The sequence below is a fragment of the Equus asinus genome, chromosome 10 (genome assembly GCF_041296235.1).
Source record: "Equus asinus isolate D_3611 breed Donkey chromosome 10, EquAss-T2T_v2, whole genome shotgun sequence".
In the NCBI taxonomy this organism is placed as follows: domain Eukaryota; kingdom Metazoa; phylum Chordata; class Mammalia; order Perissodactyla; family Equidae; genus Equus; species Equus asinus.
This window is the reverse complement of record NC_091799.1, coordinates 72,273,029-72,290,737: the sequence shown is the minus strand read 5'-3', so window position 1 is coordinate 72,290,737 and position 17,709 is coordinate 72,273,029.

Sequence of the window (17,709 nt, the reverse complement as noted above, 5' to 3'; positions counted from 1 at the left end):
AAAAATCACTTGCTTATATCAATTGACTCAGAAAAATCATTAGACAAATTGAAACAATCAATCGTAATTTAAAAAACTCTCAGAAAACTAGTAATAGAGGGGGATTTCTACAACTTGATAAAGAACATCCACAAAAAGTGCCCACAGCTAACATCATACATACAGGTGAAACACTTGACACTTGCCCTCTAAGATTGGTAACAAGGCAAGAATAGGCCCTCTTACCATTCCTATTTAACACTGTTCTGGGAGTCCCAGTTAATACAATAAGACAAAAAAAAAAAAAAAAGAGAGAGAGAGATAGGTATACACATTAGAAAGTAGAAAGTAGGAACTAGAACTGTTTATTTCACATGACATAATTGTCTCTACAGAAAATCCCAAAGAATCTACAAAAAAACTTCTGAAACTAACAAGCATGTATAGCAAGGTCTCAGTGATACTGATCCTGATATGAGTTTCCCTACATTAAACCCAGCGTATATGGGGTTAAAACCAAAACACTCATTCCCTGCTTACTCTCTGGCTTCCTGGCTCCAGAATCCACTATCCTCCATGGAGACAGACACCGCCAAGGACATGCACCTGGATTCGTTATCTCCTCCCTGCAAAGATATACAGGCTGGTGGGAAAGCTGCTGACCAGCAAGGTCACAGGCTCCCTCCTCTCTGCAAGTAGTATCAAGGCCAAAGACAGGCTGGTGGGAAAGCTCCAACCAGTAAGGCCATATGCTGCCCCTCCCCTACCTAAAACCCCAAATAAAAACCCTTCCTTTTAGCTTTTCAGGGAATTTGGGGTTTCCACATTAGCTGCCCTCTCTCCTTGCTCAACACTGTGCAATAATAAAATTCCTACTTTCTTCCACTACACCCGATGTTGGAGATTGGCTTGCTGCACAAGGGGTGAGCGAACTCACTTCAGGTTCATTATCATCAGGATACAAGGTTAGTATACAAAAGTCAATTGTTTTCCTATGAAAAATTTGAAATTTTAAACAAAAAGCCATTTACAAAAGCACCAAAAAAATGAAATACTTAAGTAAAACTTTAACAAAATATTATAAAATCTATATGCAGAAAACTGCAAAACACTGATGAAAGAAATTAAAGAAGACCTAAATAAACAGATAGTATGTGCTCCTGAATTAGGAGATTCAATATTGTTAAAATGTCAATTCTTTCCAACCTGGTCCATATATTTAACACAGTGTGACTAGGTCAATTCTTTTTGACTCCATATACAGAGTCGATGCAATTCCAATCAAATCCCAGCATGATATTTTGTAGACACTAGACCTCTTGCTTCTGCTTAAACCTGCCAGGCTCACGCTCGTGTCAGGGTCTTGACACTGGCTCTTCCCTCTGACCGCATCTCTCCAGCACCAGATTCTCCCATGGCTTATTCCATCTCAACATCAAGGCCTCTTCTTATATTCTCCCTCCTTCGAGGGGCTGCTTTGGTCTACATTTCCAAAAATAGGACTGATGTTCACTCTACATTATTTATTTTCTTCATAAAATATACTTTGATATTATGTGTTTGTTTGTTTATATTTATGTTTATTTCTTCACCATCTGTCTCCCCCATAGGAGCGTAAACTCCACAAATTCGGGGACATTGTCCATCTTGTTCTGAACTAATTAACGAGGCTAGGCACATTAAATAAGAAAATAAATGAATGAGTGATTGAAAATAAGAGGCAAATCACAAGACAAAGAAGAGAAGAAAATATGATAAATGCTGAGATAACAGTGAATAATTTGGAAAAGCTGAAACATAGACTTGGAATGAGGAGATATTAGAATAGAATACTAAGGAAAAAACAGGATTATGGTTAGAATTTGTACTTCTTTATCTATCCAAATGTTTGAACTTAATCATGCTGGCAATGAAGTGGAGCCATCAACAGAATGACCAGATTTGTTATTTCGTTTGTTTGCTTCCTTTTTGTTTTATGCCTTTTTCTTTTGGGGGATTTAATGGTGTTTTGTGGGCTGGGGGGGTTGGGTTTTTTTTGTTTTTTTCCAGAAATCTAACTCATGAAAAGCTGATGACCTGGTTAGAATTCAAAAAACTAGATGAAGAAAGATTTGTTGTCATTTCATCAAGAGAGTAAACAGTCTGAATTAATTTCAGTGTTTTTCTGTGGTGGAATTCACAGCATTTAGTGATCTATTAGGAACGAGGCAAAGGGAAAAGACTAAGTTCTGGCTTGAGTAGCTATATATTTGGTAGTATATTAAATAAGAGAGGACGTTCAATATGAGAAGGGAAGAAGCTTTTAGGAACAAAATAATTTCATTTAGGATAAGGTGTATGCAAGATGGCTTCCAGACATTCATATGGAAGTTATGGAAATATATAGAAACATACGTCTAGTGGACGATTGAAAATAAATGGCTGCAACTGTATTAGTTTTATATTGCTATATAAAAATTACCACAAATTTAGCAGCTTAAGGCAACATACATTTGTTAGCTCAGCATTTCCATGGGTCAAAGGTCCAGGCACTGCTTAGCTAGAGCATAAAAAGCAGAGTGAGTAATCATAGAACCAGTGCTTAAGTGTGTATAAGACAATGCCCAAGGAGCCCCTGAAATACTTGGTAGTGAGAAATATTGCTGATTCGGCTCAGACATCATAGCCATAAAGGTGAGGGCTGGGAACACCAAACAAAATGAGAGATTTCCTGTTTATATGACCTCATTGCTAACCAAATGAGGCCTGGGAAGATTTGGATACATAATAATTACTGGAAAAAAATAATGAATACAAAAAATTCTAAAAGTAAGTAGGAAGAGGAGCCAGAGAAGGTGATTAACAAGCTGTTGAAAAGACAAGGTGATGGGACACGAACCAGGAAAACAATTAATGAAGACAAAGGATGAAAATGATAAAATGAAAGTGATCTACCAAATCAGCTTTTACAGAATGATTGAATAGAATGCAGCATCTGTCAGCGTCCGAACAGAAGCCTGTCTAGGTCATACAAATAGTGGGGACTTAGTGCAAGGAATTGGTTACATAGATAATGAAAAAGATGTGGAGTCAAACAGAAGAACGTAAGACAATTGAAAGGTCAGCAACCTCAAGCCCGTTCCATCCTTAGAATTGAAAAGAAAATGGAGACAAGAGGGAGGGTTATTAGAGCCCAGGAGTCTGAGTTTGTGTTGGAAGCTGGAACTGTGAGAGAGAAACTGTCTATCTGGCACTGGAGCCGTGGAAGAAACTCAGAAGCTACTGGAGACGCTGCTTCAGGCAGAACTAGACAGTGAGAAATGCCTTGATAGTTAACTCTCCACCTTCCACCAGTGGAAAGTGGCCAAATCTACCTGGAAACCTATAGGCAATCCTGAGAAAAGAGTTCTCTGTTACAGGGAAAGTGTATCAGAGAAGGGAGAATGAGAAAGGAAAGAGTCAGAGTAAACAGCTAAATGAAACACAGATGAGGACCGAAAAGAAGCAGACCACAAAAAAATGAGACCCCTTTCAGACTGGAATCTCTATATTTAACAAATAACATTTTGAAATTTTAGGTAGGGCCATTGCTACAATAATGGATGTCACTGGGGTCCAGTGCAGTGGCATAGTGGTTGAGTTCATGCACTCCCCTTCAGTGGCCTGGGCTTTGCCCATTTGGATCCTGGGCACAGACCTACGCACGGCTTATCAAGCCATGCTGTGGCAGGCATCCCACATATAAAGTAGAGGAAGATGGGCACAGATGTTAGCTCAGGGCCAATCTTCCTCACCAAAAAGAAGAGGATTAGCGGTGGATGTTAGTCAGGGCTAATCTTCCTCAAAACAATAAAAATAAAAATAATAGACATCACCGGCCCAAGTACAAAGGAGATGAGATTTAAATAAAGAGATTGTTGTTCATGCATGACTTAAGAAATCAGTCATATTAGTCTTTATTTTCAAACTAACTGTCCTGAGATTTTAAGAGTAAGAAGTAAAATTCTTTCCTAAGAAGTAATTAAAACTATACAGCTGATTAAATAAAAGCAGATTGGAAAATGAGCACATTTTTAGTATACTGAGCTTTTGAATTTTCTGCAAAAATGTATCTATTGGGAAAACAGCTTTGCTAAATTAATCTGCAATGGGCATTTAAGCTAAAATCATTTCCAACCAAATTCAGCTTTTAAAAAGTCATTAAACTTCTTCTTGAATAAAATGCTATTTATTTAAACACCGCTTCACTTAAGCGCTCATAAAAAAAAACTAAGCATTAATCTGACACAGAATCTAATTGAAATAGAGGCCAGGTACCAAGGTTCTAGTACTCGCTGCCACTAATAGATTGTGCAAACTTTGCTGAATCAATTGCCAGCATATGACTCCCCCTCGTAAAACCTGAGAATGAATATTCCTTTCGCACCAATCACAGAGTTGTATTGAGTTTCAAGAAAATCCAATGTTTAAAACATACAACGTGTAAAAGCACCTCATAAAATTAAAAATGGCTAAGTTACATAAAGTGATAACAATAATCCAAAATAATAAGAGGTATTTAACTTCTTCTATAATGATGTAGCAAACATCCCCCACTTACGGGACAAGCAGCTTTTCAGAGGACTGGTTATATAAACTTAATTAAATTGAAAAAAAGAGAAAACTTTAGGAAAGTGACTCCCTGGAATATTGTGGCCATTAAAATTTCCTGGAAAATCCCATGTCCTGGGAGCTAATCATGTTCATTCTATTTTTCAGGCAAATGTTGAAAATATCCACTCTATAATAATACAATTAATTTTGTTTATCAAAGCTCTTTTAAAATAAGCAAGCACAATTTTTAGCTGAAACTTCATAAATATTCTTATCAACCACTGGGATCTAGAGAAATCAAGACCAGGACCTAGCTAAATTGAAGAGATTCTTCCAATACTAAATAATTATTAAAAATATACAATATCATAAATAGAATAAGAGCAATTCCGTGTCACTTTGACAATATTATTTTATTTTAGTCTAAAACAGCAACAAACAGGAAAGGGTTTCCAACACATAGATAAACAAACTAACAGATCAATAATATATGAAAGTAACAAAAATGAACTCAGCAGTCCTAATAAACACTATAGATGCTATAAACAGAAGGGCAAGCAACGCCAAGAGCCAAAGTTCCATCAGAGATGTTCAACCATAGATTCGCTTGTAAGCCCCATGCTAAGACTCCAAGAAAAAAATCAATTTCTGCTTATTAAACCATGTTATGTGAACACCAATATTACTTAAAGACACTGGTCTGCCCTTTGCAGTAAATATGGACTCGCCTTTTTCTGAAATACACAGTAGCTGGTATTTCTCATAAATTCTATCGTATTTTATAGCATTGTTTCCTCAAATTATTTGATAAAAGAACTTTTTTTTAATGTTTTGCTTTTTTTCCTAGTTACCATCTTAAGCAAGATGTCCTTTGGAAAACATCTGGGAAATGCTCGTTTGTAATCATTGGTGTCTTTACCTAACAGCTGCTTTGAGAGCATATTCGTAGAAAAACAAGTGCCAGGCCTTACCCACGGGTGTGTGCAGTGCTGTATGTAGCACAGTGCCATGTATACAACAGAGAATACTTATTGAAAAACATAAATCAGTGAATTCTGCTCCTTATTTGAAGAATTTAGTAGGTATAGTATTTTGAGATGTGATAATTTAATGTCTAGAAAGACTAAGAACTTTCAAAAAATTCCATATTTAAGAATTCAAAGTATAGTGCAAAGTATATTAGTTAAGCTTAAAGGATTTAAAAATTATAAGATATTTTAGAAATGATGTAGTCTAATGCCCTCACTTATTGGAACACATACAATAAAATAAAATATTACTTTTCTTTTTAAACTTTTGCGGAAAGTTCTCAAATTTTACAGATTTAGATGTTTTTCCCTTAAAGATATAGGGTGTAAATTTTAGAGATATGAATTTATTTCAATTTAAAGAGATTGAATATGAAATAAATAAAGCATACAGTGTTCAGCATTAAGAATTATGGAGTTTCAAAATTCTCACCAAAATGGCTAAAATTTAAAGCACTAACAATACCATTTGTTAGCGACAATATAAACAACTGAATTGTTCATGCATTGACGGTAGAACGTAAAATAGTCAACCACTTCAGAAAACTAATTCAGTATCTAAAAAAGATTAACATAATATATATCTCAAAAATTCTCCAAGATATATACATCCAATGGGAATAAGTGCATATGTCTACCAAATGATATGGACAATTTATAATGATCAAAAACTGGAATAACCAAAATATCCATCAAAATTTGAATAAGTAAATGCATTGTTGTTTATCATTCATGCAAGAAATTCTAAACAACAAAGAATAAGAATGAATTACTGACATGTAGAAACTTTACAGACATAATGCCATGGTGGAGTAACTGTTAACAGACTACAATTGAAACTCAAAATATCTGATACAGTTTTTCAGATGTTGGACAACAGGTGGCAAAGGGAACAAATGAAGCAAGCCCCTGAAGTGCCCCATGACTAGTGGTACCTGTGCACTTGGTGATGGACGACAGTGCAGACACAGAGTGGTGGTCTTACTGAGCTTTAGGGACAGAAATTTGAATTTGGGGCTCAGAGGAGGCTGGATAGAAAGGATCTCCAACAGAGAGAACTGGGGGGTCTAATTAAAGTGATCATATGATTTATCATAAACTAGACCATCTGGGAGTGAAAGGGCATGCTCTTAATAAATACTCCAAGATGACACAGATGAATCAGACTTGTCTTCGGCAATCAGGTATAACCAGCCCACTGCCATTCTCCTTGCTCCCACAAAGGATTTCTGCCAAAGAATGGTCCTAAACATTTTTCTGGAACACACTGGTTGCCTCTCTCGTGAGGCTCTTTTCCTACCAGTCCTTGCTGCAAGGTATCTCTCCTGATCTGGCTTCACTGTGACCTAGTTTATATGCACATGCGCAGTCAGTTTTCCAAAACCTCTCGATGGGTTGGAGATTCTAGCTTGAACAAACTTCCAGCATTATTCACATACTTTACCAAAATCTGCTTCCATATATCATTTTAGAGGTGGCAATGGTTGCACAATTCTATGAATATTCTAAAAATCATAAACTGTGCACTTTAAAAGGGCGTTTGACATTATGTGAATTATATCTCTATAAAGGTTACAAAACTTTTTTAAAATCAAACTTATGTCGAGTAAAAAACACCAGCCCAGATGTTCTATCAAACGATTTGTTTGGAATCGTCTTCTAATCTGCACCTCACAAAGGACAGGTGGTGAATCTCAGAATTTCTCTGCCATACGCTCAGCCCTGGGCTTCCTATACAATTTGTGCAGCAACCATTTCTGTATAGCAAGGGGTATGAAGCAGTTGTTTTCAAATCTTAGGATGAGTTCATTAGAAATATCTGGAGGGCTTATTAAAAGGCAGGTTGCTTGGCCCCATTATCAGTTTCTGATCCAATAAGTCTGGGTGGGGTCTGAGAATCTACAATACCAAAAAGTTCCCAAGTAATGCTGACACTGCTGGTCCAGCCACTATGCCTGGAGAACCACTGAGCTAAGTAATCCTTCTTGTACCAAAACCCAGGTTTTCTGACGAAGAACCAGGAAAGCCAGTGGTGTAATTCAGTCTAAGTCTGAAGGCATGAGAACTGGGAGAGTTGATGGGGTAAGTCCCTGTCTGAGTCTGAAAGCCCAGCAACCAGGAGCACCAATATCCGAGGACAGGAGAGGGAGGTTCAACTCAAGCAGAGAGAATTTGCCCTCCTCTGCCTTTTTGCTCTATTCCAGCCCTCACTGGGTCGGATGATGCCCACCGGCGTTAGGAAGAGTGCCCTGCTTTACGAAGTCCACCAAGTCAAACGCTAATTGCTTCTGGGGACACTCTCACAGTCACGCTTAGAAATAATGTTTTACCAATTATCAGGGCATCCCTTAGCCCAGTCAAGTTGACATATAAAATTAACCATCACACTAGCAAAGGCATTTGCCATGGCCTTGAGCTTAAAAAACAGCTCCGACTTCAATGCTTTGCATAATGTTTATTACTAACTGTGAAAGCTTTCGAATGCTTATTATTAACTGTGACCTTGTATATGAACATTTAGACTTCCGTTCTGCATACCACAATAACTAGTCCATTCAAAATAGACAAATACAGTTTATAGTACGCTATTTCAGTTCCAAGTACCGTTAACTTTGCTCGCTTCGTTGGTTAGTTCTGTTTTCCAAATTTTGGCTCTGGGCTCCCTAACATGCAGGCTTCACCTATGAGTCCTGGTCCTCTGCTCTTTTCACTCTCTCACTCTGGTCTTCAGTTACCTGCCAAGAAGAATGATACGGTAGAAATGCTGGGGTCCAAGAGACCTGGTTCAAAAATAATTTGTGCTATTTTTAATTGTGAGATATTGGGCAGGTACTCTTCTCTCTGTGAGTTTCTGCTTTCCTCATGTCTAAAATCTAAGTTATACCGCCAGCTTTAATAAAATACTGTATAGTACTGTATGAACATGAATTTATTTCTTCCCTGACCCAGGCGAGACAACTTAGTATCTGGCACGAAGTGGCAACTCGACATATATCACTGCCTCCACCCATCGCCACATCCTTCCAAGCTGCCAGGAGCGAGCCCTGCTCTAAATTCACTCTTCATTATGCCTCCACTTTTTCTCTATGCCAAAAGCTAGCACAAGTGATCTGAGAGTCCAGGAAGGGGAAGGAAACGGGTTTTCTCTGTGCAGCACACTCTTTCAGGAGAATTGACATTAGAGAGGTGGTAAGCAGAGGATTGGAGCCAGCTGGATTTTTCAATAGAGTAAATAGAAATTATGAGTATTTCCCTTTGAAAGGACTTGATTTAAAACTTCGCTTTATATAGCCCTTCACAATATTTCATGTTTTACACTTAAACCTGTTTATTTATCTAATCCTTTCCACCAAACTGTAAACCTCCTGAGGGCAGGGCCGGTGTCTTCTTTATCTTAGAATCCTCCCACGGCACCGATCCCAATTCTCTTCATACAGTAAGCCATTAATTGTGTGTTGAATCAATAATATTGCATTGTATTTGGGTTTGGGGTTTAAAATGTTGCATAATGGTTCTCTTTCTGGAGCCCATGCTGTTCTTAGCGGAGCACAGTGGGTAATGAATCCATTACAGGAGTGAATAAACAGCCCTGCCTTCTGTGAAAGCATCCAAGGAAACTCCACCTATGGGGTCTTCTCAGAAGAGATTTGGGCACACGGACCAAAAATAAAACCAAGGCTGCAGCCCCTCTGTCCCGACAGCTTCAAGTATGTGCTTTGATTTGAAACAGATGGATTTGCTTTCAATGCCATACTCCTGACAGCTAAAAACTAAAACAAATACCCTTTCTGATACTTGAGAATACCCAAAGCCCATGATTCAAGAAAATATATGGAGAAATGTCATCACCTGTTTAACTCCTCTAAAGATTTTCCTAAATAAAATTGCTGATGCTGCTTAGCTTGGTTCACGTAAATATTTTTAAAGGGAACAAGCTAGACTCCTTTTCATGCCTCAGGATTATAATAGATCAGATGTAAAAACACTGAGTCCCTAGAAATAAATCAACATTATTGATGTATATTAGACGCTGTGTTAGCTCACAGAACACTCATAGATAGGCTTCATCTGCTTTCTTCCTTGTAATCATCCTGGGACAGACAAGTGCCTTATTTCCATGTTATAGATGAGGAAACTGAAGGGTAAGACAAGTGGTTTTTCCAAAGTCATCACCTCAAGATTAATGCTTCCAAATCCTGAGCTGATTTATTCTTTAAATCATGCAGTTTCAGGACTTATCTTTGGTACTACATTGTTCTAATTTCCCTTTATTCTGTCTTAGTGTCTGTGGAAAATATTGCTAATGAGGTACTTTCCTCCAGCAGGATTACCATGTGATGGCAATTTCCACCTTGAATCAGAGCGGTAGGAAAACTAACAAAGGAAGAATCACGAAGGGCATCTGCTGATGACAGCAAAGGCTATGGAGGGGCTGGAATGGAAAATTCTGGGAACAAGACTGAAGTTTCCCTTAAAAGCTACACAGCACTTTTTGCATGGATCTCTTAACAGTTTTTCCTTCTCCGTCTAACAGTAGATGGCAATGATCTAGAATGTAGGACTGCAGTAAGCAATTTTAGGTGAACTAATGGTAAAAAATAACCTGAGAGTTTGCGTATGTTGCCACAATTTATATACACCAAGAAATTTTATGGTACAGCATTAAATAAGAATAGCTTAGCTAGATAATGTCTATAAGCGATGACCTTCCACTGCCCTCATGTGTTCACAGTAGCAGCAGATGCCTTGATAACTACTAGGATTGATTCATGCCAATCTCTCCTATTACGGTTGCTCTCAAAGGCTTTTCTATTGCTGCAGTAAGTGCCAACGCAGCTATAATGCTCTGCTTTAATTAAGTTCTTTCAACTATAATCTAAATCCTACATGCTTCATGCCAATTGTCATAACTACGAGCTTTAATCTGACATTTCAAAAAACAGAATTTCAAATATCAAATATGCATTCCACATTTCTCTCCCTACAAAAACATTCAAACTGTGCCAATATTGGGTTTCAGGATTATTTATTTGATCAAAAATTTAGTAATAAGCTGGTAAAAAAAAAAACCCTCTAAAGTTATTTTTGGAAAGATTGGGGAAATGTTAGTTATGGACTGGGTGTTAGATGATATTAGGAAATTATGCTATTTTTCTTAGGTGTAATAATGCTCTTGCGGTTTGTAGGGAAAAGTCTTTACTTTTAGGAAATACTAATTGAACTGTTTATAGATAAAGTGTCATGACATCTGCAAGTTACTTGTTAATGGGTCCAATCAAAAAATAAATACACAAAATTATAGATGACAATAAAGATTAAACAAATAGCAAAATTATTGAATGTAGGTTGTGGATATATGTGCTATTTATATCAATTTTGCATCTTTTTGGCATATTTGCATATTTTCATAATAAAATGCTAAAAAACTTAATCCTATACTACATGCCAAAGACAGAGGCACTGAGGTTGCAAAGAAAAATAAAAGCAAGTCCCTGACTTCATAGTCCAATAGCTAATTAAAGGGATGTAAATACATATAATTATTGTAATTTGTAATGAATATAGTACTAGCGGTAGGTAGCAAGATACTTGACAGAAGATAAAGAAAATAATTCTGCCTACAGATGTCAAGCAAACGTTTCCATGGGGACTGATGCATGCATAGGGGCTCAAAAAATACACAAGCAGGGGCCTGGCCCAGTGGTGTAGTGGTTAAGTTCGCACACACTGCTTCGGGAGTCTGGGATTCACGGGTTCAGATCCTGGGCAAGGACCTACGCACCGCTCATCAAACCATGCTGAGACAGCGTCCCACATACAAAATGAAGGAAGACTGGCACAGATTTTAGCTCAGCGACAATCTTTCTCAAGCAAAAAGAGGAGGATTTGCAACAAATGTTAGCTCAGGGCCAATCTTCCTCACCAAAACAAAAGAAAAAAGAAAACACGAGCAGGGAGGGTACTGTTGGCAGAGTCAAGTGATGAGTATCCCTGTAGAAGCCTGAAACAGCATGAAAGAGTTGGGGAAGAGCACACTCAGGTGACTTGGCCACTAAGGATAATGTGGAAAGAGTGGAAGAAGAGTCTGGAAAGCCTCACTGACTGGGGATCTAGAAAGAAGAAGAGTACATGCTGCTAAAGAGTTGCAACATTTTTCTGGAGGCAATGTGAAGCCTTAAAAATCAAAAACTTCTTGTCAGCTAGACATATACAGATATCGAATCATTATGTTGTACATCTGAAACTAACATAATGTTATATGCCAATTACATCTCAATAAAAGCAATGGTAATGAAGGGGATGGCATGCTCATTGATCCATGACTTTCCAACAGAGTAGTTATTCAAACTTGTGGGTCAAAATGACTTCCTGGTCAGTATCACACAGAAATGACCTTAAAGTTTCCCAACAATTCGAAGAAAATCATGGTTGATTTTTTTTTTGAGCATGATTAGCCCTGAGCTAACATCTGCTGCCAATCCTCCTCTTTTTGCTGAGGAAGACTGCCCTGAGCTAACGTCTATGCCCATCTTCCTCTACTTTAAGATTTTATTTTTTCCTTTTTCTCCCCAAAGCCCCCCGGTACATAGTTGTGTATTCTTCGTTGTGGGTTCTTCTAGTTGTGGCATGTGGGACGCTGCCTCAGCGTGGTCTGATGAGCAGTGCCATGTCCGCGCCCAGTACTCGAACCAACGAAACACTGGGCCGCCAGCAGCGGAGCGCGCGAACTTAACCACTCGGCCACGGGGCCAGCCCCTTCCTCTACTTTATATGTGGGACGCCTACCACAGCATGGCTTGCTGAGCAGTGCCACGTCCGCACCCAGGATCCGAACCACCGAACCCCGGCTGCTGAATTGGAACGTGCACACTTAACCACTGTGCCACTGAGCCAGCCCAAGGTTGATTTTTTTGATTAAATGAACCAAATCTAACCTATTGAGCCTGGAGAAAGCATGCCATATTCATGCCAACAGAGATTAAATAGTGGAAGCTGTTAATGATAGGAATTAATATAAAGAGAGATATGCATCATTTATGAAAAGTTGGTATGCAAACGTGAGGATTAAAAACTAAACCAAAGAAAAAAATAATTCAAGGAAGATTGTTCACATTATTAGAAGATAATTAACTTTGAAGATCTTTCACTTGTGTGTTAATCTACCCATGAACACTGAAATTTTTTCCTCAAAGATCACAGACTATTCACTTGAAGCCAATGAACAAACAATAAACTAAACAACTTTAGTGCCAGGAGCCAATTGATTCTGGCAAAGGAAGACAAGGCCCCAGAGAAATGATTACGCAAGGGAGAAAGAAACCATGTTTTAATATGCACTTTGCATTGTTTTAAATCCGCCTATTATACTAAGAGAGCTACGCCTCTACCGCAGTCTGATTTTGTTTAAGCCAATCTTTACCTTTTAAAATTTGGTCAGTGAATGAGTAGTTTGATTGCATCCCAAGACTCAATTTCCTAAATTTTTTCTTTCAACTTTTTTCTTCACAAATAATATATACTGAATACTGTAAAAAAGTACATCTCAAGGAGTTTTTCATTTTATTTTTGTCAGATGCCGTGTACAGAATCTTATCTTCCTAACAGCATGAGATATTCTAGCTTCACTTCTCAGACTTCAGCCTTTGTCTGGGTTTAATGTAACACTGTTTAATTTTTCTCTAATTTATAGGAATGAGGAATTCATGGCTTATAACCATATGGTTAGGATCCATTATTAAAGGAAAATAACAATTTGAATCCAAAAGTCTACTGAAGAGATAGCTTTGGGAAATTTTAGGAATCAAGTAAATATGCTTAAACATAGTTCCTTGATAGATTGTTGGAAGAGTATTCAAAGAAAGGATACGAGACAAGAAAACTTTAAAGTGAACAACATTAAAATCCTCAGTAAGTACTTTTATATTAGATCCTTGGGAGAAAGTATCACATCTGCTAGGCTTTTTCTTACTTGAATTCCCAGGCTACCAATTAGAAATGGAAAATTACTTAAGTTGTGCCTCTAGGATTCTCCTGCACCAGCCTTTGGTCACACCACTAGAGGAGACCAAAGAAAATGTTGACATCTTCAAAGAAGAGACAGAGAGGTCCTTAGCTACTTAAAACAAGGATGTTCAGTGGAAGATACAAATATCTAGACTATCATTTTTTTAACCAACAAGCATCTGGGATAATCCTCCTAAACTTTTCCATTGAGTTCAAGGCCTAGAAAATTTAATACAGCCCTCAGGAAGCCTGGGGCATAGCCCAAAGGTGCATTTAAAATTTGAAATATTTAAACTGCCAGTATAATCTTTAAAAATGCTTGAAATTTGGTATTCTATTCGTTCATATATAAATGTTTTTTAATATAAAAATGGTTTCAGCTACCTATAAGTTATTAAGCCTTTTCATAAATCTTTGAATGAAATCAGTGTTCTCAAATATAAACATGCTTATTTCTGGCTTTGTATACCTAAGCATACTCAGCTTGAAGAGCATGACCAAGACGTAATCTAAAGGTTTCTCTGTGAAGGTTACACACCTGAGGAGAATGTTGAGGCCTCCAGGACTCCAGAGATGGAGGATGACTTGCTCTTCATTGAGTGAATGCTGTTGATATTTTTTTAGAGTTTCTTCATTACTTGGGAAAGCCAGTGGCACAGGTACTACTGGTCATGCCATGAGATCAGAGAAGGAAAAGAACTTATACACTTCAGTCAAACTAAGAAGAATTCAAGGGAAATACAGTGATTTTCTCAGCTTAGGTCATGCTCGTCTTTAGTTCAACAGGAGTTGAACTGAAAATTCAAGCCATGATTGAGCCAACATAAAACCGTGAGCTTTTAGGCCTCATAGCAGTCAGACAGTAGAGGGTGGGGAACTGTGACTGTAAATTGGAGCCAGAACTTTCTGACTGGGGTGGGGAAGAATGGCCTCCCCATGCGGAAAGGTACTATTACCTGAACACATGAGATAAAGAGAGGTGCTGGGCCTGCACAGATGAGCCGCTAAACTCCTATTCACCCTGCAGGTCTCAGTCTAGCCATTGTTCCCTTAGAGGGGCTTCTCTTGACTCTCCAGGATTGGTTTTGTTCTCTGCCCACATATCCCCATAGACACTTCCTAAATTGATGAATATTTGTATTCTCAACTTCACTCTATGAACTTTTAGTGAAAGGAACGGTCTCTCTTATTTCCACTCCCTTTTACATAGTGGGTCCTCACTAAATATCAATATCACAAGAATAAACAATGATCATTTGTCTACCAGATACCAATGGCAAATGAGTAATAACAATATTTAGCTTCATGCTCCCTCTCTCTCTCTTAACACACTTCTATTTATGGGAAGTTTATGCATGTTTGCAGAAACCTTTAAAATTTTTCTGTAATAGTTCATCTTCTGAACTGAAAGAAATCAGATCTGTCTTTCCTTTCCCAAATTCATTTATGTTTGCCCGGAGAAGTCAATCAGTCATGACACCTAATTGGCATGCCACCCTCGGCAGCTATGAGTGCTGCTGAAGTGCCCTTCATTCACATTCACATCATGCTGTTAGCAGAGACTGTTAAACACGATACCTGCTAGAATGGCTTAAAATGAGGACACAATTCAGCCAGCTTAATGGCAATAAATTGGAAAAGTATATGGATAAAAAGAATGTCTTACTCATTGGTGCTCTTTCAAAAAACAAAGATGCAAATTTTTTTTTAAAATAGAGAGAGAGGCAATCTAAAACACATAAGAAACAGCAGTTCCTCTTCAATGAATTATGACTTGTTGGTTATTTCCCCCAAGTAACTGTGAACACAGATTGTAAAATATTAATCAGCTTCAACCCCTATTTATCATGCAGGACAGGTGGAAACCTCAGACATAAATGTTATTAGTCATGATTCAGGTCATTTGGAAGGGTGTCTTCTGGAACTGGCATGCATTGGGCAGAGACTCAGAACAAACGTGATTGGACAGTGGAAAGTAGAATGATGTCATTGGCTAAGTCGGCTGAGACAGGTGGTCCGCAAGCTGCACCTTAATTCCCATACCATCTTCAGTCTGTCAGATAAAATTAATGGCTCACCGCAAACAACAAATGACTGTTGTTTGGGGCTATAGGACAAATTCCTTTGCAAGGTCACTACATGTGAACACTCCATACTTTATTAATCTCTGACGGAGATAACCAAGAGGAAAATAACAAATTTTTAATCTGACATTGCTGTCCTGCCGCTATAGCACTGGCAAAGTAAGAGAATCAGGATGTTTTTATATAAAGAGTAAGGAAATGCATAGATTGCCACAAGGGATAAATGATAAAAGGAAAGAAATTTGATTCCCAGATTTGTGGTTTAGACACACAGATGGGGGCCCCATCCCTAAAACGTTGACACAGAAATAGAATTTCCTGTAGGAATGAAAATTCATTTCCACAAAAGTCAAGAAATTTAAGAGCTAAAGCATATAGTGGCACATAGATTCTGCTCAGGCATTTTGTCACCTATCTTAGCACTGTAGTCAAATACAATGAGAGTGGGGCACCCCTAGCTCATCAGCTACAAATTGTCAATCTTTTCAGGAGCCAACAGGCTGGGTGAGTCAGCAGACTGTGGATTTCCCACCATGAGGTCAATCACAGGCCCAAAGACCACTTAGCAGAGATTTTGAGGACAGACACAGCCTTTAAGATCCCTTCCAACTCTCACTTTTGAGATGGCCAAATCATTCTATACTTCTACATATCATACATAGCTCTTATAATTATTTCCTTAAGACCATTCTTCTTATTAGTGCCATGAGATCAGGAGCTAGTTCTAACTTCTTCACTGTTTTGTGCTCAGAGATTGGCACAGTGTTAACAGAAAAGGTGCTCAATAAAATATTGTTCATTAACTGACAAGTCACACCTAAACCTAAAAAAGGGTGGTTGTTGAATGTTTTAAAATAAAGCTGGCATGACTTCCTCCTAAAATTAAATGAAAGGTGTTGTAAGGAAGGTTCAGATTATAGTGACTGCCAAAGTTTCAACTTAAAATATATGGAATTTTAAGTTGACTTCATGTTTCATTATTACAGGGCAATAGCTCTTCACAAAATTTCCTACCTCACTCCTAGTGAGCAAATACTAGTGCATATATACATGTATATATATATATATATATATGTGTGTGTATAAATAGATAAAATAAGCATAAATAATAGAAGCAATTGCATCATTTACAAAACCATTCCCTTGATTTGTCAATGAAATTGTAAATTTAATTAAATATTTTCTAAACAAATAAATGTGATCTTCCCAATAAATAATGTTGTTGCTTCTGTCAAAATTCTTCTGGAGGCTTTGAAAATTTTTGATAAATGCAATCACAAAAAAATAAAAATGCCACCAAATTCGGTATAAGGGATTTTGGAAGGGAAATCGTAAAATCTGGAAAGATTCTGTCTTCAGATTACTTCAAAGTTGATTTCAATTTCCCATTTTACTTTCATGAAACTAAAAATTGAAATTGTAGAAGATGGTGGGGTTTATATGAGAAAGATGGCAGCCAGCATTTTGCACACTCAAAAGAAAGATATTGCCCCGTATCAAAAGACTGGTAATGAAGGCATGTTTAAATTTTAATTTAAAATTAAAAATTCAAATTCTGAATGTATAATTTTTATTATTCCCTTCTTTCACTGATTTTTTTCAAATATTACACTAATAACCTTGATTGTACAGAGCAGGGGTTCCCACTGCCCCAACACCAAGGGTCGAAAACTCAAGGCTCATAGGCAGAATGCCCACAGGCAGCTGTGTTTGTAAAATTGAACACGTTTAGGAGGGCCGTGTGTGGACCAGTTGGCTACAGTTGGTATCACTTCACATATTTTATTCTAGTTTGCCCCACACATACGGATAATTACTCTGGCACTTTCTGAGGGCTTTTGATTTCTAACTCCAGACTTAGACAAACCCCCAAGAAATAACAAAACGTTTTTTCTCTTCATTCAATCAACCATCATACTTCATAGATATAATTACAATTATTTGCCTTCATGGAACTAAGGCGATGCTCCAATGATGGTCAAAATACAGACTAATTTAACACAAAAATTTCAGGGCAAAATGCATATATGTACAAGCAAATA